The sequence below is a fragment of the Monodelphis domestica genome, chromosome 4 (genome assembly GCF_027887165.1).
Source record: "Monodelphis domestica isolate mMonDom1 chromosome 4, mMonDom1.pri, whole genome shotgun sequence".
In the NCBI taxonomy this organism is placed as follows: domain Eukaryota; kingdom Metazoa; phylum Chordata; class Mammalia; order Didelphimorphia; family Didelphidae; genus Monodelphis; species Monodelphis domestica.
In genome coordinates this window covers 381,896,144-381,919,019 of record NC_077230.1, presented here as the reverse complement: position 1 = coordinate 381,919,019, position 22,876 = coordinate 381,896,144, and the positions used below count along the sequence as shown (strand labels likewise).

Here is a 22,876-nt window from a genome sequence, read left to right as displayed (position 1 = left end):
AATTTGTTCAGCCATTCCCCAATTGAAGGGCATCCCCTCATTTTCCAATTTTTTGCCACCACAAAGCTCACAGCTATGAATATTTTTGTACAAGTCTTTTTCCTTATGATCTCTTTGGAATATAAACCCAACCCACTGGGGCAATTTTAAAGATGCAGCTTGTTCCATCCTCTTGGACAATGAGAAGAAAAAAAAAGGAGCACAGAATATCTTCTCCCAAAAGCAGATTCCTGGCATTTCCCACATGGGCGCCTCCAAATTGGTCTGGACATAAACACCAAAGATCCATTACACAAACATAAAACTAAAACCAGCCTTCCTTTAACTTATATCTGTTGGTATTTACATGGCTGTCTGGGGTTAAGTGAAAGTTTCATCTTTTTTGGGGGGGGGGAGGGTACACCCAGAGCTTAGCACAGTGCCTGGCACATAATGGTGTTTGTTCATTCATTTCAGTCATGTCTGACTTTTCATGATTCCAGTTGGGGCTTTCTTGGCAAAAATCCTATTGCCATTTCCTTCTCCAGCTCATTTTACAAGTGAGGAAACTGAGACCAAGAGGGTTATATGACTTGCCCAGGGCCACATAACTAGTGAGTATCTGAGGCAAGATTTGAATTTGGGTCTTCCTGTCTTCAGATGTGGTGCTCTATTCACTCTGCCACCTAGATATCCCTATATACATGTATATATATACACACACATATATGGCATATATAGTCTCAGATATGCTTATTTATTTCCATATATATTTGTTTATATACAAATAGTAGTAGTAGTAGTAGTAGTAGTAGTAGTAGTAGTAGTAGTAGTAGTAGTAGTAGTCTCTCGGTAACCGAGGATGACAATTGTCTTTGTGCACTTTCATCTGTGATGTAGATGAGTGTGCACAAAGACACTTGTGCGTGAAAGAGATTTAAGTGGAAAAGTCGATGCACAGAGACAGTCCCACTCTCTCGGCGTTGGAAGCCTAGGTCCAGTGGCACGAAAAAATCGTTACACCTGGAGACTTCCTCAGCTGCATTGGATGGCCATGTTGTAGATAAAACACATACATACACATATTTATTTCTACATATACCTACACACATATGTATATATATCTTATTTCCAACAGTCATGAATTGTAGAATCTCAAAACTTGAAAGGATCTTTGGATTATAGATTTAGAGCTGGAAAGAGTTTCCATGATCTTCTAATCCGATTTCTTCATTTAAAGATGAGGAAACTGAGATCCAAAGGGAAGTTAATGATTTGCCCAAGGTCACACAGATTGAGTAGCACTGCTGGGAAATGAGCCAGGCTCTTCAGCTTCAACATTCCATTACACCATGGTCCTCTATTTCAGCCTTCAACTCAGCAAAGAAATTCGCTCTACAGTCTCCTGACAAGCTTAGGTACAGAGTAGTAGCTCCTTTCTCATTTTCTTTACCTCCCAAGAGCTGAAATTATTAGAAAGGCAAAGCAAGAACTAATCAGAAGCTCTGTCTTTTGTGAAATGAGATTTCCACCAGAGATTGAAGAATGAAGTTCTTCTTTGCAATGATCTCTTATCTCTAGGCTAGCAGAAGGATCTGTGTCAGAACTCATCTTCTGTTATTTCTCTCTGACCTGGTAGTCTGGAATATATTCTCATAATATTCTTGACTCTGTTTCTTTTTTCTTTTATTCCCACTTAAATACTTTTGTCCATTTAGGCTCATAGATTTCCCCAATGATTATTCTGGATATGCTGCATTTCTCCTTCTCTCAGGTATAATCTTTTTTTTTTTTACATGTATCATTGATTAAGACCGAGTTCCATATTATTATTTGCAGTAGAGTGATCATTTAGAGTCTACATCCCCAATTATATCCCAATGAAACTATGTGATCAAGGAGATGTTTTTCTTCTGTGTTTCTACTCCCACAGTTCTCCCTCTGGATGTGGATAGCATTCTTTCATATAAGTCCCTCAAAATTGTCCTGGATCATTGCATTGCTGCCAGCAGAGAAGTCCATTACGTTTGATTGTGCCACAGTATATGTCTCTGTGTACAATGTTCTTCTGGTTCTGTTCCTTTCACTCTGCATCAATTCCTGGAGGTCATTCCAGTTCACATGGAATTCCTCCAGTTCATTACTCCTTTGAGGACAATAGTATTCCATCACCAACAGATACCACAATTTGTTCAGGCATTCCCCAATCGATAGATGCCCCCTCATTTTCCAATTTTTTCTACCACAAAGAGCATAGCTATAAATATTTTTTGCAAGTCTTTTTCCTTATTATCTCTTTGGGGTATGAACCCAGAAGTGATATGGCTGAATCAAAGGGCAGACAGTCACTTAAAGCCCTTTGGGCATAATTCCAAGTTGCCAATGGTTGGATTATTCACAACTCCACCAGCAATACATTATTAGTGTCCCCATTTTGCTACATCCTCTCCAACATTTATTATTTTCCTTTGCTGTCATATTAGCCAATCTGCTAGGTGTCAGGTGGTATCTCAGAGTTGTTTTTGATTTGCATTTCTCTAATTGTGAGAGATTTAGAACACTTTTTCATGTGCTTATTGATTGTTTTGATTTCTTTATCTGAAAACTGCCTATTCATGTCCCTTGCCCATTTATCAACTGGGGAATGGCTTGATTTTTCCCCCTACAATTGATTTAGTTTCTTATATATTTGAGAAATTAGACCTTTGTCAGAGATTTTGTTATAAAGATTTTTTCCCAATTTGTTGCTTCCCTTCTGATTTTGGTTGCATTGGTTTTGTTTGTACAAAACCATTTAAATTTAATGTAATCAAAATTATTCATTTTACATTTTGTGATATTCTCTATTTCTTGATTGGTCTTAAATGATTTTCTTTCCCATAGATCTGACAGGTATACTAGTCTATGTTCACCTAATTTACTTATAGTTTCCATCTTTATATTTAGATCATTTACCCATTCTGAATTTATCTTGGTATAGGGTGTGAGATGTTGACCGAGATCTAATCTCTCCCATACTGTTTTCCAATTTTCCCAGCAGTTTTTGTCAAACAATGGATTCTAGTCCCAAAAGCTGGGATCTTTGGATTTATCGTATATGATATGATATCGTATACAATACATCTACGATATCATATACGATCTTGCTGAGGGCATTTACCTTATGTCTATTCCATTGATCCTCCCTTCTGTCTCTTAGCCAGTACCATGTTGTGTTGATGACCACTGCTTTATAGTACAGTTTAAGATCTGGTATTGCTAGGTCCCCATCCTTCACATTTATTTTTCATTATTTCCCTTGATATTCTTGATCTTTTGTTCTTCCAGATGAACTTTGTTATAATTTGTTCTAATTCAATAAAAAAAAAGTTTCTTGGTAGTTTGATAGGTATGGCACTGAATAAGTAAATTATTTTGGGTAGGATTGTCATTTTTATTATGTTAGCTCATCCTACCCAGGAGAAATTAATATTTGTCCAATTGTTAGATCTAGGTTTAATTATGTGAAAAGTGTTTTGTAGTTGTGTTCATACAATTCCTGCATTTGTTTTGGCCGATAGATTCCCAAGTATTTTATATTGTCTAGGGTGATTTTAAGTGGAGTTTCTCTTTCTAACTCCTGCTGCTGAGTTTTGTTGGAAATATAAACACTAATGATTTATGTGGGTTAATTTTGCACCCTGCAACTCTACTAAAGTTATTGATTATTTCCACTAGCCTTTTAGTTGATTCTCTAGGATTCTTTAAGTAGACCATCATGTCATCCACAAAGAGTGATAGTTTAGTCTCCTCATTGCCTACTTTAATCCCTTCAATTTCTTTTCCATCTCCAATCACTATCTCTAGTGTTTTTAGTACAATGCTAAATAATAGTGGTGATAATGGGTATCCTTGTTTCACTCCTGATCTTATTGGGAAGGCTTCTAGTTTATCCCCATTGCAGATGATGTTTGCTGATGGTTTTAGATATATACTGTTTATTATTTTTAGGAAAGATCCTTCTATTCCTATACTTTCTGGTGTTTTCAATAGGAATGGGTATTGTATTTTATCAAAGCCTTTTTCTGCATCAATTGAGATAATCATGTAATTTTTGTTGGTTTGCTTGTTGATTTGGTCAGTTATGTGGCTGGTTTTCCTGATATTGAACCATTCTTGCATTCCTGGTATAAATCCCACCTGATCATAGTGAATAACTCTTGTGATCGCTTGTTGGAGTCTTTTTGTTAGTGTTCTATTTAAGATTTAGGTATAATCTTTCTGATACATGCAATATTCTCCCATGCCATGAAGTTTTAGTAAACTCTGAGGACAGAAATTATGCATTTGTATTGCCCATGGTGCTTTTCACAAAGAACTACTCGGTGTATATTTGAGCACCTTCTGATACTGGGCCTGGAGAGAAGAAGACATGAGTTCAAATCTGGCCTCAGACACTTATAAGCTGTGTGACCCTGGGCAAGTCACTTAACCCTGTTACTTCAATTTCCTCATCTATGAAATGAGTTGGAGAAGAAAATTCCAAACCACTCCAATATCTTTGCTTAGAAAACCCCAAAAGGGACACTAATGCATTTTTCCTGGAGTTGTGAACTGATTCAATCAGTCTAGAGGGCAATTTGGAACTATGCCCAAAGGGTTATAAAACTGTGCATGCCCTTTGATCCCATAATATCACTATTAGGACTATATCAAAGAGATAAAAAGAGAGTGGGGAGAGACCTACTTGTACAAAAAATATTTATAGCTGTATTTTTTGTGGTGGCAAAGAATTGGAAACTAAAGGATGCCCCTCAATTGGGGAACGGCTGTACAAATTGTGGTATATGATGGTGGTGGAATACTATTGTGCTGTAGGGAAACGATGAACAGGAGGATTTCAGAAAAATTTGGAAAGACTTACATGAACTAATGAGGTGTGAAATAAGCAGAACTAGAACATTGTACACAATAACAGCAATATTATGGAAAAATCAATTGTGAAAGACTCAGCTACCCTCAGCAATACAATGATCCAGGACAATTTGGAGGGACTTATGACAAAGAATGTTATCCACCTCCAGAGAAAGAACTGCTAGAGTCGGGTGCAGATGAGAGCATACATTTCTTCGCTTTAGTCTATTTGGGGGGTTTGGTTTTCTATGAGTATTCTCTTACAGTAACGTCCAATATAGAAGTATGTTTGCATGATAATACCTATATAACCCAGATTGACTTACTTACTATTTTGAAAAGGGAGAGAGAAGGGAGGCAAGTTGGGTCTTAGAACTTCAAAAATTGTCATTATTCTTCATTGGGGAAATAAAATATCTTTTTTTTAAAACCCAAATGGGGTCACAAAGTATCAGATATGATTCAAAACAACTGAACAACAACAAAATTGTCAATGATTCCCTTTGCGAAGAACTGCTCGGTATATATTTGTGCGTCTTTTGATAATGTTTTATATTGCTTTCTAATTATTACTATGTAAGTTTAAAATTCCCACAAAGACAGTAAGATCTCTGAAGGCAAAGACTGTATGTTCTTTTGAAAAATGCCCAGCAGAGTTATGAGCATAGACTAGGGCCCAATTTTTAAAATAGCTTATTTATAATAGAATATTCAAACTGGAAGGGGACTTAGAGAACATAGAATATTAGAAGTGAACGGGACTTTACACATCCTTAGTTCAAATCCCTCATTTCATAAAGGAGGACACAGTGACATAGGAAAGGGAGGGGATAATGATAGATAAAGATTTAGTGGCATAAAAGCAGCTAGAAACCAAGGCTCTTGATCCCCAGACCAATACTCTTTCAGCTCAATGTGTTGGGTCACACTGAGGTGACATCAATCTATTACACCTGGTCATCCAGCCCCCAAAGATTCCATGTACCCCTACGGAGGGACATAGTACAAATAGCAATGCTGGCAGGAGGGATTTTGCCAAGAGGTAGATGGTTCTCAATAGGAATAAATGTCAAATTCTGTGTTAAAACGTATTTGGTTGACATAGAACATGTCTCTAGAGCAGAGTTGGAAGTGTAGGGGACTGAAAAGTGATGGGGACAAAGTCAGCATGGTTTTGGTTGAGTCCAGACCACAGAGTGTAGACTGTTGACCAATGACTTCCTTTTTCCTAGACTAGTTCTGTCTCCAGTTCAACATATTTGAAATAAGCAATAGCTCTCCCTACTGTGCGTTGGTGGTGGCACACAGTAGGAGTATTCATAGCATCCAGTTTGGGATTCATGAAAATGATAGCTTCCAGTTAGAGTAATGGACTTCTTCTCTAAGGAATCTGTCCTGGGTAAAAGAGAAAATAAGTCAGTCTTAAGTTCCAAAGATGTCAATTTTTGACGCATTCTAAGAACACCAAATGTCAGAGCTGGGAGGAGGCTTAGCATACCGAAATCTCAGAGCTGGGAGAGGGAGTCTTAGCCATTGTCCAATTTTGACAATCTAATTTTACACATAAGAAAACGGAGACCACAGTGAGACTTGTCTGAGAGATGATCGCTGACGAGACAGTTCCAGAGACAATTTTGAATGAAGGAAGTTTGGTGGTCTAAGTAAATAGAGGGTTTCCCCAGTCAGTCTTGTTGCAGTTTTAAGTTAAGTAAAAAGAGGAGAACCAAAAGAGTATGGACCCCTATATAAGCAAGACCCTTGTGAATCTCAGAATCTAAGAGCTGGAAGGGACCTCACTGATTCTCTCTCTCTAAATCCATCCCCTCCACAATATCCCTGACCAGTGGTCGCTCAGCCTCTGCTTAAAGACTACCAGCATCTGAGGCAATCCTTCCAGTTTTGGACAGCTCCAGTCTAGGAAGTTTTCCCTAATTTGATGCCTAAACTGGCTTCCTGCTACAGCTCTCCCTTCGGCACTCAGGAGCCAAACAGAATAAATCGAATTTCTCTTCTACTGAACAACTCTCCATCCCGGAGTATTGTCAGTCACCTCTCTGTCCTTCCTTCAGTTCTTGAAGGAGGACACCCAGATGCTGCCTCTAGGAACTTCTAAGGACTACAATCATGGCAGCTACTGATGTGGATCCAAGAGAAGACCAACTTCTGAGAGCACAGTCCTAGGCACCAAAGGGGGTTCAATAAATCTGGGCCAAGATTTGCCTTTAAGGTCCTTCTCAGGGTTTAATTGTTAGGTTTGCCTTAAACTCCGCCCCCCACAAACATACACAAACACTCCTCTACATAGACAGACTCTTAAAAGTGAGTGTCATGGGTCAAGGCACTTTCTCAGTCTCAGTTTATGCATCAGTAAAATGAGGAGGTTGGACTAGCCACAGAATGGTCTCTATGGCTCCTTTCATTCTATCTTCTAAGAGTCCTTCTAGTCATAATGTCTTCCATGACATTTTCTAGTGCTGATATTATGTTCTAAGGTCCCTCCCAGCCCTGACATTCTGGGTTCTAAACTCTCTCCCAGGTCTGACATTCTGGGTTCTAAGGACTCTCCCAGCTCTGACATTCTGGGTTCTAAGCTCTCTCCCAGCTCTGACATTCTCTGTTCTAAGGTCTCCCCCAGCTCTGACATTCTCTGTTCTAAGGTCTCTCCCAGCCCTGACATTCTGGGTTCTAAGCTCTCTCCCAGCTCTGACATTCTGGGTTCTAAGCTCTCTCCCAGCTCTGACATTCTGGGTTCTAAGCTCTCTCCCAGCCCTGACATTTTGGGTTTTAAGGCCCCTCTCAACTCTGATATTCCATCTTCTAAGGCTTTTTCAGTCTCTAACACTGTCCTAACTGCCTTTTTTAGCTCCAACATTTTGTGTTCTAAGATCCCTATCTTTCCTGTTATTTTCTGAGGCTCTGATTCTCAGATGCCTTAGGACCATCCTGGGAGGATAATTTGGTTCATCTCTGTGCCCTGGGGGGAGAGGCTCAGGCCTAGAGGGACCCTGGGGCCCAAGGCAGTAAATGAATTTTTGCCAAGTCTTCCTTTCCTGCTGGGTTGGGAAACACACTTGCATTTCTAAGCCAGGCAGAATGTGGCTTCCCCACCCTCCGGGTGGGACAGATCTGGGGAATCTGGCCTCATTTTCCAAAAGCCACTTCCAATTGGTGTTGACATGTTTGCTGCTGCTTCTCTCTGGGCCTGGGCACGCTGTGGGGAGGGTCTGATTGGAAGAGAATGCTTGAATTCCCTCACATCTTTGTAAAAGCTGGGCAAGAGGTTGGAGTCTTTGAGGTCCAGGCAGCCTAATAATAATAGCAGGTCGCATTTGTACTGAGCTTTAAGGCTTCCTTAAGCTCTTTGCAGGCATCATGGCATTCAATCTGCAGGATGGCCCACCATGCCAGATGGGGAAGGAATGATCAGCCTCATTTTATAGAAGAAGAAACTGAGGGTCAGTGCCTTCAAGGCAGTGATGTAGCAGCCCCAGGAGTTCCACCTAGTCTTCTGACTCCCATAATCTATTCTCCAGGCTTCCTTCTTTCCTCCCTTTGGTCTTAATAATAACTCCAATTACAGAGAGCTTTTTGTCTATATCATTCATTGGATCTCCATATCCTCTTCCTGGGAGGGAGGTAAGACCAGAAATTTTCATATTCATACTTATGGGCAAAGCTAAGATTTTTAAACAAGGCCATCTGATTCTAAGTTCAGGGTTCTAGGCCTTATAGGATCACAGTCATGGAATTATAGGTCTAGAAATTAAAGAGGTTTAAGAAGCTACCTACTCCAATTCCTTCATTTTATAGATAAGGAAACTGAGGCTTAAGGAAGTTAAGTGACTTGCCCAACGTCAGAGAGGTAGTTAGCAACAGGAACAAATAAACAAAAAAAATAGATAGGTAGGTAGGTAGGTAGGTAGGTATAGATAGATAGATAGATAGATAGATAGATAGATAGATAGATAGATAGATAGATGGGAAAATAAATAAATGAATGAATGAATGAATGAATAAAGATGGCCTCTGAAGTAATTTCTTGACCATTTAAAGGTGTTTGACCTCTGATCTTCCTGGAATTATGTGTCATCAGTTGAACCTGAACCTGAACAATCTCTCCCTATCATTCTGACTGTATTGAAATCATGGAAACAGACTCAAGGTCCCAGAAGGAGCCCTCAGAATCATTTCATCTGCTCCCCACATCCATTTTACAGATTGGGAAATTGAGACATAGAGAGAAGAAATGACTTGCCAAGTGCCACCCAGCAAGTAAGTGGCACAGCTGAGACCGGATCTTTTCACACCTTGTGTGGTACTCTTTGGTCTTTATAGTAAATATACTGATGGGTCCACTTTTATCTTTCAGAGGGTCCAGAGAGGATGGATAGACCAATATGAATTTTATTTACTTTGGGCATAGAGGACATGACTGGTGGTACAATCCTGTATCTAGATCAATGTCATCATTTGTTCATTCCTTCACTAAGCGTCTCTTAAGTGCCTCCTTAGAGGCAGCAGAAGGTAATGGAAAGGATATTGGTTTTGAAGTCAGAAAACCTGGGTTCTTCTAGCTTTGCCATCTGCTAGCTTTATGACTTTGTTCGTCATTTCCACCATCTGACCCTAAATTCCCCAATTAATAAATAAAGAGATTGGACTAAATGATCTCTAAGGCCCCCTCTACATTAGACATTTTGTGCTTTTGGATTCCTCCTAGCTCTAACATTCCACGATCTAAAATCCCTATCAGCTCTGACATTCTACATTCTGAGATCCCTACCAGTTTTAATATTCTATGTTCTGAGATTTCCTACCAGTATTGATATTATTCATTCTAATATCCCGACTAACTCTGGCATTCTGAATTATAAGATCCTTCCTCGCTTTAACATTTCATGTTTTAAGATTCCTATCAGTCCTGACCAGAACCCTACAGGTTCTAAGACTCCATGTTCTAAAGTTTCTCCCAGCTCTAACATCCTGAGTTCTAAGGTCTCTCCCAGCTCTGACATTCTCTGTTCTAAGGTCTCTCCACATTCTCTGTTCTAAGGTCTCTCCCAGCTCTGACATCCTGAGTTCTAAGGTCTCTCCCAGCTCTGACATTCTCTGTTCTAAGCTCTCTCCCAGCTCTGACATTCTCTGTTCTAAGGTCTCTCCCAGCTCTGACATTCTCTGTTCTAAGGTCTCTCCAAGCTCTGACATTCTCTGTTCTAAGGTCTCTCCCAACTCTGACATTCTCTGTTCTAAGGTCTCTCCCAGCTCTGACATCCTGAGTTCTAAGGGCTCTCCCAACTCTGACACTCTGCATTGTAAGGTCTCTTCTAGTTCAGAGATGCTATGTTCTAAGTTCCCAATCAGTTTTAACATTCTTTGTTCTAAGGGCCATTCCAGCTCTGACATATTATGTTTGATGCACCCTTCTAGCTCTGACATTCTTTGTCCTAAGTGACTACAGCCTCCTTCCTGTTCCTCACACAAAAGGATCCATATCCCACTCAGGGCATTTTAGTATTTCTCATATCTGGAATGTTTTTCCTACTCATCTTTTCCTCTTGGCTTCCTTGGAAAATTCCCAGATTTGGGCAACAGATTGCATATGGCAGGGGTAGGGCAATGAGAGATAGTGAGGAGTTGAAGATAGCATCCAGATTACAAGCATGAGGGACTGGAAGGATGATGTTGCTCTTGACATCGTGGGACATGATGAGTTTAAAGTATCTTCGGGATATCCGATTCAAGATGTCTGAAAGATAGTTGGAGATATGAAATTGGAGGTCATTCGAGATGTCGGGGAAGATGGGTAGATTAGAGGATCATCAGTGTAGAGACAGGAATTCAATCTATGAGTACTGATGAGGTGAAGAGGGCCCAGAACAGAACCCTGGGAGACACCTTTGATTAGAGTGCAAGACTTGGATGAGGCCCTAAGAAAGAATCCAGAGAAGAAACCATCTGAGAGATAATAGAAGAAACAGGATGGAGTAATTTTCCAAAACCCTAGACATAAGAAGATATCAAGAAAAGAGTGATTAACAGGATTTAGAGAGGTCAAGAAGGATGAGAACTGGGAAGAGGCCACTGAATATGGCATTTATCCTTAACACCTTTGGAGAAAGCAGTTTCAGTGAGAAAATGAGGTCAGAAACAGGATTATCATGGTTTAAGGAGAGAATGAGAAGAGAGAAAGAGGAAGAAACTAATGTAGATGGCCTTTTCAAGGAGTTTAGCCACAAAGAGGAGAAAAGATATTGGACAGGTTAGTTAGGGCTAGAAGTATCAAGTGAAGGTTTTTGAGGGCATATTTATAAACAGTAGGAAAAGATCCAGGAGCCTGGGAGAGATTGAAAATAAGTGAAAGACCAGGGATGACAGAAAGGGCTGTTGGTGGAAACAGGATGGAATGGGATCACTAATGCAGGCAGAGACATTTGCCTTGGTAAGGACTAGGACTATCACTTCATGGGAGATGGGGTTAAAGGAGAAGACAGTGGCAGAAGGCATCTGAATTCTATGGGGCAAGGAGGAGGGGAGAAGAGGTTAATTCACAGCAATTAACATCAATTTTGTGTGTGTGTGTGTGTGTGTGTGTGTGTGTGTGAATTGTGAATGAAGCAAGGAGAGGAGGTGGGGAGGAGTCATGGAATCTGACCATGTCTCCTCTCTATGCCTCAGTGGCTTCTAATTCCTGCAGAATAAAGCACAAATTCTTCAGCCTGATGCTCATAGCCTTCCACAATCTGGCTGTCACCATACTTCTAGTATTACTTCCTATGACTCCCTTTGGTGAACTCTCCATATCAGTCCAACTGGCTTTCTAGCACCCATATCTTATGTTCACTCTACCTTCTGCCTCTGTGATTAGAAATGCATTCTCTCCTCATTCTGACTTCTTTGAATCCTTAGTTTCTTGAAGCATCAGCTCAGGTGCCATCTTGTACCTGAGGATCTTCCTGATCCCCCTCTCCACCCCCAAGTTGTCTTCATGCTCTCACTTCTAAAATTGCTTTGTATTTTTGCACAGGATGTACTTTGTGTTTTTCTATCAATGTACATGTCAGAAATTTCCGAAATGGTGGCTCTAGGAAGCCAGATAGTCCTATTTCCTTCCTTGTCTGTATCTCCCTAGCACTTAACCCATATTCCTTACAAATAGTGGGCACATAATACATTTTTGTTGAATTAAACTGAATAGGAATACAAATAAGGCATAATTCCTGTCCTCAGGAAGCTTATAGTCTAAAGAGATGAATAAAGTATAACTAGGATGATGGATTTAGAGGCAGAAGGAAAGTAGGGAGAGGTTATCCTTGCCCAGGATCACATTACTAATAAGCATTTGAAGTGAGCTTTGAACCCAGGTCCTCCTGACTCCAGATCAAATGATCTACTTGCTAAACATCGCTATTTCTCACAGTAAATTTTTGGTTCAATGGAATCATAGAATCTAAGAAGTAGAAGGGACCTCACTGGACCATCTAGACCAGCCAATTACATGAAAGATATTCCAATTACATGAAAGGAATCTCCCTATAATATACATACCAAGTGGCACCCAACGCTGGATTTGAAGTCAGAGTTACCTATGGGCTTTATATGCCAACTACCGCAAGTGACCTTGGGCAAATCTCTTAACCTCTCTGGGACTCAGTTTACTCATCTCTAAAATGGAGGTATTGGACTAGCTGACTTCTGAGCTCTCTTTTATATCTCAATTTATGATCCTAGAAGGATCATTAGAGAATGTCTAGTCACAGTTCCTTATTTTTGTACATAGATAAATATAATACAAATTAAAGAATGACTAAGTGCACTCAAGTACAGAGTACCATGGAATTGAGTGAGAGCATGATTACATTGGTCAGTGATCACTTGGAAAATGGGTTTTGATGATCTTGGAAATGGAACCTGCAGCCATCAAACTGCCTGTAACTACCACCCAGTGCTCAACCTGGACCAACTACTTCCTCTTTCCTATAAAAAACAGACTTTCCTATGAGTGCATGCTGTCAGCACCCTCTCCTGTCCATCACAAATATGGCACCAGCTGTGACTTTCCAGCAGAGAAACCACCATGGGAAATGGAAGACTGGGTGGTACCTTGCCTGCCTCTCCCAACTTGGCCCAACCTTTCTCATCAGGATAACCTTATATGGCCCCTTTGTTTAAATCAAATACATTGAGAGTGAAGCCAAACAGTTCGACACATGGTTACCATTTAGTCCCTTTGAACATTTTCCCTCGGCATCCTCTCACCCTCCCGTCAACCATCAAGCTCAGAATCACAGCATGTCAGGGCTGGAGTGACTATTGTGCTTAGAATATTAGAAACAACAAATGCCAGGGCTGGAAGGGACCTTGGAATGTGAGAATATTAGAACTGGAAAAAAGATCTCAGAACATGGGATATTAGAGGTAAAGGGGGGGGGGGGCAGAGCACAATTTTAGAACACATCAGAATGTTAAAACATATATCAGAGTTGGGAAAAATTTTAGAGCAAGGAGAGTCCTTAGGACATAGATTTTCAGAGCTTGGAGGAACCTTAGAACATAAAATATTAGAACTAGAAGCAATATTAGAACATAGAATGTCAACACTAGAAAGAACTTTAGAACCTGGGATGTCAGAATTGGAAGGGACCTTAAGATACAAAGAGTTGGAACTAGAGAGGATCTTAGAAAATAGAATGTTAGGGCTAGAAGAGACCATGGAATATTAAAAATGGACAGACCTTAGAACATAGGGTGTTAGAAATAAAAGATTGTTGGAATGCCACATGTTTAGAACAAATGGAATACTATAACATAGACTGTCCATGCTGGGAGAAACCATAGAGTTCAGAATGTCAGAGTTGGGATGACTCTTAAGACATAGAATGTCAAAGGTAGGATAACCCTTAGAACAGAGAATGTCAAAGGTGGGAGTATCTTTAGAACAGAGAATGTCAAAGGTGGGAGGATCCTTAGAACATAAAATGTCAGAAGTGGGAGTCCTAAAGGTAGGAATGACCCTTAGAACAGAGAATGTCAGAGTTGGGATGACCCTTAAGACATAGAATGTCAGAGGTAGGATGACCCTTAGAACAGAGAATGTCAAAGGTGGGAGGACCTTTAGGACATGGGATGTCAGAGGTGGGAGGACTCTTAGAACAGAAAATATCAAAGGTGGGAAGATCCTTAGAACAGAGAATGTCAAAGGTGGGAGGACTCTTAGAACATAAAATGTCAGAGGTGGGAAGACCTTTAGGACATAGAATGTCAGAGGTGGGAGGTCCCTTGGAACATAGAGCGTTAAGGTGTAAGAGGGACTTTAGAGATCATCTAGTCTGATTCTCTTTACTTAGCAGGTGTAGAATCTGAGTCCCAGAGTAGAAGACCCTCACCCCAACCCACCGATGGCAGAGGACCCAGGTCTCCTATCTCCCAATCTAGTACCTTTTCCAGGTTTCCCCTTTCCCATACCAGTCCAGGTTTTTCTTCCCTATGCCCAATTCAGCAGAGAAAGGGAAGGCAGGAATGAAGTTCAAGTGTTAGTTGAAGGGGAATGTGGGAGGAATGATGGTGGTCCAGAGACTCCCAGGAGACAAAATGAAACCAAAGCAAATGTCTGGTCCAGAGTGCCCCTTCGCTTTCCAGCCAGAGTCTCTTCTCCCATTAATTGCAGTCAGCTGCCCCCAGGGAGATAGTGAGAGGCTCCTCGCTGTTCCCCCCCCCCCTTCTCCCCTCACATGTGGCTGTTTGAACAAGGGCTGGGGGAGGGGGGCCGTCAGTCTGGCTCCCTTACCAGCGATGCCAGCTGTGCGCCAGCCCTGCCTGGTGGCTAACAGTTGAAGTCCCAGATGTGTGGGGTGGGGTGGGAAGAAGGAGGACAGGCTGGGGGGCGATGCTGAGGGAAAAAGGTTGCTGCCTTACTTCCCCCAGCCTCTGTGGGAAGGACCCCTCCATCCTTCCCATCACCTCCCTGCCTGGCCTCAGATCAAGGCAAGGCCAGGGCCGGGCAGGAGATCACAGAACCGAGATGATCACAAGATCCAAAAGTAAAAGGGACCTTAGAAACCAGAATCTCATCCAACCCCTTCATTTTCCTGAGGAGAAAGCTGAGGCCCAGAGAGAAGAGCTGAACTGTCCAGGTCACACAAGTGGTCAGCAGAAAATGTGCCCTTCAAACCGTGGGGCTCTGACTTCAGATGCCAACCTCTTCCTGTTCTACCAGGACAGGACCTCTTGGCAAGGTGTCTCTTGGAAGCTGAGAGACCCAGATCTAGCATCGGGAGCTCCGACAGATACTGGACCAATGGGGGATGACAGCAGCCTGAAAGGGAAAGCCCAAGGCATCCCCATAGATATTAGCCAACTTGGGCCTCTTGGGGAAATAACTCTCAGCCACTCAATTCAGCCAATATTTAATAATAATAGGAATGCCATTTGTGTTGTCTACATTTTGCAAAGAATTTACATCTCTTATCTCCTTTGGTCCTCATCACAATCCTGGGAAATAAAGCCTTTTATTATCCCCCAGGAAACTGAGGCTAAGTGACTTGCCCAGGGTCACACAGTGAGTATTTAATGCAGGATTTGATCTCAGGTCTTACTGAATCCAAATCCAGACCTCTATCCACTTTGCTATCAGTTTACTTGTAATTAGGAACTGGGAAAAATCCAAAGCTGTTAAGCCATGGTCCCCTACTTTCATGGTACTCACATACATAGTAAATATTAATGTCTAATGATAGCAAACATTTATATGGCCCTTATAATATGCCAGGCACTGTGTTAAATACTGTACAATTATGAACCTATTCAGTACTCACTACAACTCTGGGAAGTGGGTACTATTATAATCCCCATTTTACTAATGAGGAGACTGAGGCAAAGAGAGCTTAAGTGATTTGCCCAAGGTTACACAAAGTTTGTGTCTGAGGTTGGATTTGAATTCAGGTCTCCTTCAAGTCCAGAATTGTCCCACCTAGTTGCCCAGCTAGATCATTATAAGTAGATAAGTTTGTATATTATATTATATCATGTTATGTTATTTCTTATATTCTATTCTATCATTTGCTATCTTTTCTATATTCCATTATTTTCTATATTCTATTCTATTATTTTCTATTCTATTGTTTTTCTGTATTCTAGTATTTTCTATATTCTATTCTAGTATTTTCTATTCTATTGTTTTCTATGGTCTAGTATTTTCTATATTCTATTCTAGTATTTTCTATATTCTATTCTAGTATTTTCTATTCTATTATTTTCTATAGTCTTGTATTTCCTATATTCTATTCTATCATTTTCTATATTCTATTCTAGTATTTTCTATTCTATTGTTTTCTATAGTCTAGTATTTTCTATATTTTATTCTAGTATTTTCTATATTCTATTCTAGTATTTTCTATTCTATTGCTTTCTATATTTTATTGTTTTCTATACTGTATTCTATTATTTTCTATTTTATTGTTTTCTATATTCTAGTATTTTGTATTCTATTCTATCACATCTCATATTATACTCATTTTATTACACATTAAAATGGAAGCATAATCGATCATTACAGGAATGTAAGAGGTATCAGCTCGGTGATGAGTTAAAGGACAGTAAAGACTTCCTGGAGGAGGTGGTATATTTATTTGAGTTGGGTTCTTGCAAATCTACTGCTGGAAGAGGCATTGCAGCCCTTCCCATGCAAAGCTCTCCTTTTTCTAGAGGTGGGAAATAAGAGGTTCCATGGATTGCTTAGGGCCATACAGGTAAGAAGGAAGAGAGCTAGGATTAGAACCAAGTCTTCTGACCATGGATCCAGGATATTTTCTCCTCCATTGTAGAAGACTTGGAGGAATTTCAGCAGGCACTACCTCCTTGGCCTCAGACGAGAAAGGACATACCTTCCATCAACTATGCAGTGACTTCCCGGTCTTGGCTTTGCCAAGATCAGAGTTGACGGAGGGCGGCATTCAAGTTGATCCTCCTTTGGGAGTTTTTCTTTTTGTTGTCTACCAAAGCTTTTTTCTCTTTCTCTATTTGTCTCTTTCTCTATTCTAGTATTTTCTATATTCTATTCTAGTATTTTCTATTCTATCGTTTTCTATATTCTAGTATTTTCCATATTCTATTCTAGTATTTTCTAATCTATCGTTTTCTATATTCTAGTATTTTCCATATTCTATTCTAGTATTTTCTATTCTATCGTTTTCTATATTCTAGTATTTTCCATATTCTATTCTAGTATTTTCTATTCTATCGTTTTCTATATTCTAGTATTTTCCATATTCTATTCTAGTATTTTCTATTCTATCGTTTTCTATATTCTAGTATTTTCCATATTCTATTCTAGTATTTTCTATTCTATCGATTTCTATATTCTAGTATTTTCCATATTCTATTCTAGTATTTTCTATTCTATCGTTTTCTATATTCTAGTATTTTCCATATTCTATTCTAGTATTTTCTATTCTATCGTTTTCTATATTCTAGTATTTTCCATATTCTATTCTAGTATTTTCTATACTAGGCACTTATATGTGCACAGCCTTGTGCTTTAGATGGGAGGCCTGAAAGAGGCTACAAAGGGCCCTAGTGTGGTAGAGTGAACAGAGCATCGAACGTCAGACACTGGAGCGAGGATAAACTGGGTTCAGATCCCACCTCAGAGAGTTACGAGCTCTGGGACCTTACACAAGTCATTTCGTTTCTGTGTCTCAGTTTCCTCATCTGTAAAATGAAAGAGTTTGACTTTGTGACTCTGAAGGCTCCTTCTCAATCTATAACATGACCAGTTATATGAGGAGATGCATGTTCAAACCCTATTTGTTCATTGTGTGACTTTGGACAAATTCCAAAACTTTGGTGATTCTGTTTCCTCATTGGTCAAATAAGGATAATACCGATTTCATAAGGTTGGTGCAATCCCAGAACTGCTAAATACTCTTGGAAACTAGGAGGATCAAGGGCCTTAGATGGCTCATGGATAGAGAGCCAAGCATGAAGATGGGAGATCCTGGATTCAAAAGTGGCCTCAGATACTTCCCAACTGTGTGACCCTCAGAAAGCCACTTAACACCCATTGCATTGCCTAGCCCTTACCACGTTTTTGCCTTGGGACCCATACATAGTATTGATTCTAAGACAGAAAGTAAGGGTTTAAAAAAATTTTTAAGTCTATTTGCTGGCCTCAGATGCTAGCTGTATGACCTTGGGCAAGTCACTTTACCCCCATTGCCCAGCCCTCACCATTCACTCTTCTGCCTTGGAACCGATATTTAGTATTGATTTGCATATGGAAGGTAAAAGGTAAGAGCTTTTTAAAAAATTAAAGAAAAAGAAACAAGGCTGACCCCACTTCTAAAGATCTCTCAGCTATTTTCCTCAGTCTTGCCCACCCTTTGTCTTCCCCAAGTCCATTCTCTGTTGATGGAAGGTTCACAGTGCTCAATGTAAAAGGGGTTAGAGGTGGGCTTTGGTTAGGGACTGAGATCCTCTAATATGTGCCTTATTCCCTGCCTTCCATCCACCATGTCCTGCTCCCTCTCATAGAAGGATATTGGAGCTTAAAAGGATGAAACTAGATAAGACCTACAAAGATCAAGTGGGAAGGCCTTTTTTTTTAATCACCTCTAACTAAAGTCCTGGTTTAACAGAAAGGGCAATAGAATGTGATAACATAGAACCTTAGAACATAGATCATTAACACACAGAATATAATATCAAGGCAGAGAAGGTCAGAACTAGAAATGACCCTAGATCATAGGCTGTTAAAAAATAAAATGTTAGAGTTGGACCGAACTGAGAACATAGACTATTAGAACTGCAAAAGGACTTGGGAGAGAGAATTTTGAAACTGGGGTTGGCTTTAAAATATGGAATGTCAACACTGAAACATAGCTTAGAACCCTGAATGTTCAAGCTGGGAGGGCCTTAGAACCTAGAATATCAGAGCTGGGAGAGTACTTAGAACATAGAAAATCAGAACTGAGGACCTTAGAACCCAGAATGTTAGAGCTGGGAGAATCCTTAGAACCCAAAATGTCAGATCTGGGAAGGGACCTTACAACCCAGAATGCCAGAGCTGGGAAGGGACCTTAGAACCCAGAATGCCAGAGCTGGGAGAGACCTTAGAACAGAGAATGTCAGAGCTGGGAGAATCCTTAGAACCCAGAATGTCAGGGCTGGGTAGGACCTTAGAACCTATAATGTCAGAGCTGGGAGAGACCTTAGAACCCAGAATGCCAGAGCTGGGAGAGACCTTAGAACCCAGAATGCCAGAGCTGGGAAGGGTCCTTAGAACCCAGATTGCCAGAGCTGGGAAGGGACCTTAGAACCCAGAATGCCAGAACTGGGAGAGAGCTTAGAACCCAGAATGCCAGAGCTGGGAGAGACCTTAGAACCCAGAATGTCAGAGCTAGGAGAGACCTTAGAACAGAGAATGTCAGGGCTAGGTAGGACCTTAGAACTTAGATTGTCAGAGCTGGGAGAATCCTTAGAACTCAGAATGTCAGGGCTGGGAGAGTCCTTAGAACCCAAAATGTCAGAGCTGGGAGAATCCTTAGAACCCAGAGTGTCAGAGCTGGGAGAATCCTTAGAATCCAGATCATTTGGGTTGCAAAAGACCTTTAAAAAGAGTATCGAAATTAGAAGGCACCTGATACTGTTACTGGTACAATATCAGAGCTAAAATAATAAGAAGCTCTTAGGATTAGAGCTGAAATGGACCTTAAAGGTTCTTTTGTTTTTCCTTTAAACAGTTTATTGACCTTAAGAACCATATCATCCTACAGACAAATCTTGGTTAGCCCTCTCACCACCCTTTTCAAGTAGAATGGCCTTCCTGTTCACACAAATTCTTAACAGAGAAGCTGCAGTGCACAGCCAGTATGTATATAAAACTGCTTTTCCTAACTATTTGAAAGTACATGTAGAGAAGGAAAACTATATTTAATTCTAAATTATATTTAAATATATCCAAGAAGCAGAACAAAGATATATACATATATCAGCCCCTACCTATATAAGGTAATATGCAACTTAAAATTTTTGTTTAACCATTACTTTTTGTCTTAGTAACAACTCTTAAGACAGAGCAGCAAGGACCAGGCAGTTAGGTGACTTACCCAGGGTCACAGAGCTTAGCAAGTATTTGATGCCATATTTGAACCCAGGTCTTCTTGACTCCAGACTTGGTGCTCTATCCATCGAGTCACCTGGCTGCCCTCAATTTAAAAAAACACCAAAATTAAGTTTAAAGAAACCTCCATAAAAATCAGTTTCCATTATTTTGCCAAAAAGTTTTTGTTTCAAGAGATTTATCTACCCTGTTTTAAACAGAAATCTCCCCCCTCAGTTTAAGTAAATAATGCATTCCTAGAAACCCGAATGTGAAAAATGATCAAATCAGTTCCTGACTTTGACAAATTCAGAATTCATTTAACTTAAATAGATGACAAGAAACACTGACGCCCTCCTTTACATACTTATCATACGTGTATACTTATTGATATCTAACAGCGCTACTTCCTAGCCTGGCATTCTCATTGTCCTTCAAAATAGAACTTCATTATATATATTTTTTATAGAACAGAACTTATAATTCAAAGGGAAACTCCTCCCCCACTTTACACTGGTCCAGTTTGGTTAGGAAGATTGACTTCCGTGTCCTCATTTCTTTGAAGATGTGTGTGCATGTGTGTAACATGTATGTAACTGCCACTTACGTGGCTCCTCTTACAGCGACAAAACAAAGAGACACGTTGGACAAATTAGTGGTCACCTTGGAAGGAGTCTGTGTGGTGCACCAAGAACAGAAATGCCTTCCTGGGGAGGCTTCGGACAGTCAACCATCATGGAAAAATGCACCATTTTGAGAGGCTCAGCATCATGGAGAGAGATGCTTTGAAGGAACCGTCTTAACCATGATCCTCCTGTCCATAAAACTGGTCTGTTCTGTTCTGTTCTGAGATGATCGGTGAAGGGAGATTTCTTGGGAGAACAGAGGAAAATATTCCAAGAAGTTTGTTACTAACATTTGGGAGAGAACTTATTGCAAAATATTAAGATGAAATATTAATTATATAATATGAAGATATTAATATCAAATAATATTATCTAGCACCCGAATATTAAAGATGAGATGCTTGTTCTACTATATAATATACATAGAATATAGTAGATAATGCAATGATAATAATGAATATCTATCTAGTACCTTTTACATGCCAGGTACTGCACTAAAACTTTACAAATATTATCTATTTGATTTTTCACATCCGCAGGGCTGTTAGGATCCCATTTTACACTTAAGGAAGCGGAGTTTAAATAACTCGTCCAAGGTCACACATTTATTTAATAAGTATCAGGCTACCATCTGAACTCAAGTCTTCCCCACTGCAGACTGCTCGCTGGCACTGCCCAGTGCCCTGCCGTCCCCGAGGTTTGCCCTTTTGGCTGGTAACGCCTAGATGTGGGCTCTGGTTCTCTCGCCTTCGTCCCCTGTCCCATGATGCCCTGGAACACAGAGGAGAGAACAAGAAATTGGAGAATTGAAAGGAATGGGAGAGGGCATGTAGTGGCCCCAGCCTGAGGTGGGAACGTCCTCAGCATCCTTCCTCAAGGCCAGGTAAGGATTGCTGGAAGATGTCCCTTGAGAGGGAGCTTGCCGCCATTTTGTACAAGTCATCGTAGTTCCTCCCACCCCTCCAGAAAGGTGGTTCTTTCCAGGTCAGGTGAGGCCTCTCCCTGACCCTAACCCACCTACCTCCTCACCTCCTTTCCTTCACTTCCAGAAGCCCCAACCCAATGTGGCTGACGCTGGGGCCAAGGGTGGAGTCTCCGGCTCACGGGAGGCTCCAACCGCAAACTCACCCATGTTTACTTTCTCTGGAAGATGGTGAAAGGCTGGGGCCAGGCTGAGTTAGAGGAGAGACATGATTATAGGAAGCCATCACCTGGAACACATTACACCAGCTGCAACTGATTACACTCTGATTTCCTCACATTTCCATCTTCCTTGGAAGTTTCTTCTGAGAGCGATGGTATCCAGGGCAGGAGCGCAGAGTAAATAACAGGCAAGACCCAGGAGTCCCGAGACCTTCTCCCTCCTTTCCCCTCTCTCGGTCCTCTCTCCCTTTCTCTATGTTCTCTTTCCCTCTGTTTCCTTCCCCTTAAGAGTCTCTCTCTCCCTCTCCCTCTGTCTATTTTTGTCTCTGTCTCCCTCCCTGTCTCTGTCTCTGTCTCTCTCTCTCTCTCTCTCACTCTTTCTGTCTCTGTCTCTTTTTCCCTCCCTTCCTATCTCCCTCCCTGTCTATCTGTCTCTGCTCTGTCTCCCTCCCTATCTCCCTCCCTGTCTATCTGTCTCTCTGTCTCCTCTCTCTGTCTCTCTGTCTCCCTCCCTCCCTGTCTATCTATCTCTGTCTCTCTGTCTCTGTCTGTCTGTCTGTCTCTGGATACTGTAAAGCACAGAATCTGAGGATACAAAAACTTGTTCCATTTCGGGAGGATGATGGGGAATAGCATGCAGCTTTTAGCCATACCTCAGGGAGGGCCATCAGGCCTTTGCCTCAGGTCACAAAATTTAGAGGGACCCAGAGTCCTTTAATAGTATAGCAACCGTAGAGTTTGGCACCAAACTGGCTCGAATACCTAGTTAATTAGAAAGTTGCTGGACGCAGTAATTTCCCCCCAATATTCCTGTAAGCCTCACCTTAAGAGAGATCCTCCCCAGGCTGCTCCTGCCCTGTCCTTCTCATGCTGTGATGAGCCGGGTCTCCTCTCACTGCTTAAAGTGTTGGTTGGTTTGCAGGTCTGTGTCATGCCATGAACCGGGACGTGGGTAGGAGAGTTTTATACCATGTTGGGGCCTTTCCCAGTGGCTTTGGAGAAAGAATTTCTTTATTTCCAGCCACCCAGGGAAGACACTGAGATCTGGGGACTGCATTTCAGGAAAGACAGGCTGACGTACCATGAGAAGATGGTGTTGAAACAATTCTGCACAGAGGATAGACCACCAGGACTACAGACT

The 22,876-nt window shown here is 40.9% G+C and overlaps 1 long non-coding RNA gene across 1 annotated transcript; it reads left to right on the top strand.

Annotated features, from left to right (window-relative positions):
• The first annotated feature begins 523 nt into the window (after window positions 1-523).
• LOC130453880 (uncharacterized) lies at window positions 524-20,903 on the top strand. The gene is made up of 3 exons (XR_008911524.1): window positions 524-593; window positions 8,926-9,144; window positions 20,590-20,903. It is a non-coding gene; the product is annotated as an uncharacterized LOC130453880 (long non-coding RNA).
• The last annotated feature ends 1,973 nt before the right edge of the window (window positions 20,904-22,876 follow it).